The sequence below is a fragment of the Leucoraja erinacea genome, chromosome 28 (genome assembly GCF_028641065.1).
Source record: "Leucoraja erinacea ecotype New England chromosome 28, Leri_hhj_1, whole genome shotgun sequence".
NCBI lineage: Eukaryota > Metazoa > Chordata > Chondrichthyes > Rajiformes > Rajidae > Leucoraja > Leucoraja erinaceus.
The window spans coordinates 14,621,581-14,627,525 of NC_073404.1; positions in this window are offsets into that span (position 1 = coordinate 14,621,581).

The window sequence follows — 5,945 nt, forward strand, 5'->3', positions numbered from 1 at the left end:
AAACTGTAATGTCCAGTTTCAGTAACAACTTCATCCCTACAGCCATCAGGCTATTAAACACTACAACCTCCAATAAGCTGCGAACTATTTAGACCTGGGGACAATTGCTTTGCCTTTTTACACTATTATTGTTTGTTTTTCATGAGTACGTACGTATGTGTGTATGTCTATATATATACGTGTGTGTGGGAATATACTGTATGTGTGTGTGTTTGTATACACACGCACACACTGAACTTTTTTTTCTTGTTTATTGTATTGTTTACAGTGTACTATCTTTAAATATTCTGTTGTGCTGCTGCAATTAAGAATTTCCCTGTTCTATCTGGGACACATGACAATAAAACACTTGATTCTTTTGCTTCTCTTAATATTGAAATACCTGGTGATCCTGGATTTGGATTTACTCAGGGACTGAACCTCCAAAGACCTACAGGGTGGAGAATTCCAAAGGTTCAACGTTCCCTGGGTAGACAATAGACAATAGGTGCAGGAGTAGGCCATTCGGCCCTTCGAGCCAGCGCCGCCATTCAATGTGATGATCACGGCTGATCATCCCCAATCAGTACTCGGTTCCTGCCTTCTCCGCATATCCCCTGACTCCGCTATCTTTAAGAGGCCTATCTAGCTCTCTCTTTAAAATATCTAGAGAACCAGCCTCCACCGCCCTCTGAGGCAGAGAATGTCACAGCCTCACAACTCTCTGTGTGAAAAATTGTTTCCTCATCTCCGTTCTAAATGGCTTACCCCTTATTCTTAAACTGTGGCCCCTGGTTCTGGACTCCCCCAACATCGGGAACATGTTTTCTGCCTTTAGCGTGTCCAAACCTTTAATAATCTTATATGTTTCAATAAGATATCCTCTCATACTTCCAAACTCCAGAGTATACAAGCGCAGCCACTCCATTCTCTCAGCATATGACAGTCCCGCCATCCCGGGAATTTACCTAGTAAACCTATGCTGCACTCCCTTAATAGCAAGAATGTGCTGCCTCAAATTAGGGGACCAAAACTGCACACAATACTCTAGGTTTGGTCTCACTAGGGCCCTATACAACTACAGAAGGACATATTTGCTCCTATACTCATCTCCTCTTGTTATGAAGGCCAACATGCCATTCGCGTTCTTCACTGCCTGCTGTACCTGCATGCTTACTTTCATGGACTGATGAACAAGGACCCCCCCCACCCCCACGATACTCCAGGTGTGGTCTCACTAAGTAAGAAATGTTCCCTTCTCTCAGTCCTAAATAGCCCAAAGCTTAGTCACAAAATTATGCCCTCTGGTCCGAGACTATCAAGGGTTCCCCACTCTCCCGTCCCTGCAGACTTGGTCTAGTTAACTTGGTCTCTATTGCCTCACCTCACCATCCAAGTGCTCGGGTTTTTTCTTTGGTTTGATTTCAATTTTTTTTTGCCTTTGTTAACCGCTCTCAAGAACCTTTCTCAAACAACTTCAACAAATTAAATCATGTCAAAAGATTTAATTGGACTTGAAAGTAAGTGGATGCTCTTAGTAACGCTGCATCCTGTTGCAGCAGCCAGTTCAAAGCCCGCTGAGTGCTGTTTACATTTGGAAAGGTTGTGTCCCACTCTGCCTCTCCCACTTGGGAAAGTCTATTTATTGCTGCCTTCCTTGCCATTAAACACCCGATGATTGAAGTCAAAGAATTCAGAAGCTTTTTCCCAAATGGGGCTGGGTCAGCGAGGAGTGCCGAATGCCCCACAATAGACCACGGTCACTGCAGACTGAAGTTGGGAGGGTGTGAGGTCGGGCCCATTGACACCAAGATTCACCCAACAAGGGAGTGTTTCCCTTCCTCCCAATAACCTCTCTGGTCAAACAACATCCACACTAAACTGATTGTCTGCGGAGCGGGCTTCTCAGCAAATGCTGGAAACACCCTGCAGGTCCGCAGCATCTAGGTGTAGAGAAACATAGTCAATGCTTCATGTCTAAGACTCTTCGTCAGAACTGGGAAAGAGAGAAAACAGTTTGCTATTCCACTCCCATTCTAACCCCTGTCATTGCCCTCCTGCGCTGTCACAACCCAAGCTCAGAGAACGGCAAGTCATCTTCTGTCTGGGCACCTCACCAGACCAGTGCGGAATCTTCAGTTACAGTTAACCCTCTACTTCCTCCTTGTATCAGACGTGACCCTGTCTGCTGTGGGTTTAACTCAATGTTTATCTCTCTCCCTCTCTCCTGCCTTTTCCTGATCATTTCCTGCGTCTCCAACCCACATTTTGCAGCCATTGCATGTTCTTCCGTTGTTCGTTCTCTCTAACTGCCCACATTCCGCATCCAACCACAGGGGTTCATCAACAGCTTTTCCCCAACGTGTGCTCCATGTGCAGCATGGGTTCCGCACACTCCGGGGTATGCCGGGGAGGACCTTGCTATCCCAGCCTACTGCTGCATCCTCCACACACACACACTGCTGGTGGTGCATCTCAACTCTTTGCCAGCAAGTTGCAGAGCATGAGGGGAGGGGAGGAGGGAGGTGGAGAGGAGGAGGCGGAGGAGAAAGGGGCGGTGCCCAGTGGCTCTTCAGGTCCATACAGCAGCTGTTTGCCATGGTTCTCATGAGGTGAAGCCACAACTGAATCAGCCCTGGTGGATGGATGAAGGTCATTGCAGCCTGTAGACATGGACCCACCTCATCGCCCACCTCCCACTCCCTCTACCAGAGCCCTTTGGTCGACCAGCTCTATACTGACCATCAACCACCCGTGTACCCTGATCCACTCCACTTAGTTCCCCGGGTATGTTTCCACCCTCACACTTAATCAACCATGGTTATGTTTCTCCTGTTCTCTTTAGCTGGGGACCAGCAGATTTTGGACAAGGATTGGGCAAGTCAGGCCCCATATCACCTCAAACAACCTGCTGCTTTCAGTGCAGTCCGTTTACGAGGGACTCTGCTGTTCACAGTTGTCTTCAACATAGTTTTCTCTCTACACTTTGCCCAGTCAGGGCCTCACCCTCCCAGTGTTAAAGTCAGAGGTCCACACCCACATCTCCCATTAACCTCAACCACCAAACTTCCCGACAACTTACCACCCGAGCCTGTGTTGTTGCAGGAGTCGCTGAAATCAGATCCACGTGGGAATGAGTGACACAGCTCCCCTGACACCTCTTTAATCCCCGTGTAGTAGGTTAGTGTTCCCAGTACTCCGGATGTTTTATTCATGTTAGTATTTCAGCAAAGTGCCAGAACCCCTTCAACAAGCATTCCCGTTATTTAGGAGATTTATCCCCCTGTCACCGATAACTATCTTTAACTGCATTCCATTTATCTTTGAGAATGATGACTGTCGGGGCTGCAGTAACTTTGCTTTGCTTTTCAGTGTCTATTAATATCGTGCAGTCCAACAGTTCACATTAGTCACGTTTGATCTCTATTGGTTTGCTGGGGGCTTTAGTGAGACTCTACGGCAGAGGAGAGGAGGGGAAGCTTACTGGAAATGGTGTATGGAATGAGGGGTTTCGGTTCACTGGGTAAGATTGGCAAACCCTGGCCAGTTGAAGAGCCATCGACTGAACACGGCTGAATGAGGATAAACACAAAATGCTGGAGTAGCTCATCAGGTCAGGCCATCCATCTGATAGACATCATTGGAAGTTCTTCCATGTCGTTTGAAATGAGCCTACCTGTTATCTACAGGATCTTTGCAGTGCCCCCACTGTGAGATCAGCTTAATTTACCTGTCATTTCCTGTTTTCAGTTGTTCATTCTGGGTGAAACCTCCTGCTCCTTACCGATCCACACCACTTACAACCATGTGTAGGAAGGAGCTGCAGATGCTGGTCGGCACGAAAGAGGGACACTAAATGTAGGAGTAATAGGTGACTTTTGGAGTCGAGACTCTTCTTCAGACTGAGTATCTGTCTTCCTTTGGGGAAGAAGGGTTTCACTCCAGCAGTTAGTGTACATCTTCGGTGTAAACCAGCTTCTGCAGTTCCTTCCTACACTTGGTTGAAAGAAGCTTGGATCAATCAGGAGCAGTCAGTTTAACCCAACATTAACTAGAAACATGAAATGACAGATTAGTCAAGCCAATGTTCACAGTGGAGGGTCATAAGGTCATAAGGATTAGGAGTAGAATTAGGCCATTCGGCCCATCAAGTCTACTCCGCCATTCAACCATGGCTGATCTATCTCTCCCTCCTAACCCCATTCTCCTGCCTTCTCCCCATAACCTCTGACACCCATACTAATCAAGAATCTATCTATCTCTGCCTTAAAGATATGCACTGACTGGGCCTCCACAGCCACCTGTGGCAAAGAATTCTACAGATTCACCACCCTCTGACTAAAGAAATTTCTCCTCATCTCCTTCCTAAAAGAATGTCCTTTAATTATGAGGCTATGACCTCTAGTCCTAGACTCTCCCACTAGTGGAAACATTCCCTCCACATCCACTCTATCCAAACAATTCCCTATTCTATATGTTTCGAAGAGGTTCCCCACTTATTCTTCTAAACTCCAGCCAGTACAGTCCCAGTGCCGACAAACACACATCAGAGGGCACTGCAAATATCTCATAGATAACAGGTAGGCTCATTTCAAACGCTGTGGAAGAACTTCCAACAATCTCTATCATAAGGACAGGACATTGGAAGAATTACTAGGATTAAAGGCTGATAAAGTGGCCAGGCCCAGATGACTTGCTTCCAAGGGTCTTGAGGGGAGCGGAGGCAGAAACACAGAAGCTGTTGGTTGTCCTTGTTCAGTATTCACTGTGCTCTGGAAATGTTCCTATGGATTGGAAAACAACAAATGTGACTGCATTGTTCAAGAAGGCGAGGAAACAAAATGTTCCAACATAGCCTTACACCTTGCTTGCACCGGCACCATACGCACCTAGGCTCAAAAACAGAAATCATTTTATATACATAAATTACTCATGAATTCTACAAAACTGTGAAAAGGAAAAGACTGTGCATAAAACAAGCAGTTAGCCTGCAAACCCGCACGTCTTTGTGATGTGGGAGGAAACCAACGCGGTCACAGGGAGAACGTTTAAATTCCACACAGTCAGAGCCCAAGGTCAGGATTGAACCTGGGTCTCTGGCGCTGTGAGGCAGCTGCTCTTTCTGCTGTGCCGCTGTGCTGCTCTCAAGATGGAGGAAATGAGCTGTTTGTGAACCTGGTGGTGTGGAACCTCAGGCTACTCTACCTCCTGCCCGATAGGGGTAGCGAGGAGTGGTGAGAATAGGGCCTGACCCTCGTTGATGCTTTCTTGAGGCAGAGCCTCATATAGATACTTTTGATGGTGGGGATGGATGGATGGGGCCTGTGATGGCCCAGGCTGTGTCCTCCACTCTCTGCAGCACTTGTACTCCTGAGCACTGGAATTGCTGTACCCGGCCACAATGCAACCAGAGGGAGGAGTGAGGCAGGGGTTAACCGAACGACCATCCCTCTGCCTCCTTTGATGCTGCCTGACCCACTGAGTTCCTCCAGCAATTTATTTAATATTCCAGATCTCAGCACCTGCAGTATTTTTATGTTTGTCTTCATAAAGCCGCGATCTCCGGTGGGGAAGAGCCGACTCTGGACTTACCTGGACTTTTACCTGTCTGCACATCTGGACGCCCGCAGTGAAGGCTGCGGAGGGTTGAGGTCCCGACCACGGGGGGAAATGGAGGAGGACTGACCAAATTTTGTGCCTTCCACCTCAGTGATGAATGCTGTGGTGGATGTTTGTGTTAAATTTTCATTATGTATTGTGTGTTCTTTCTCATTGTACCACTGCTGGCAAATTCATTTCACTTGCACTTTATGTGCAATGTGACAAATAAAACCGTATTGTATTGTATTGTATTGTATTAATCTAAATGGCTGGTTGGTGGTCAGCATGAACTCAGTGGGCTGAATGGCCTGTCCCCTGTGATCACAAGGTGTGTGACTTAACGTTTGACAAAGCATGAAACTAGA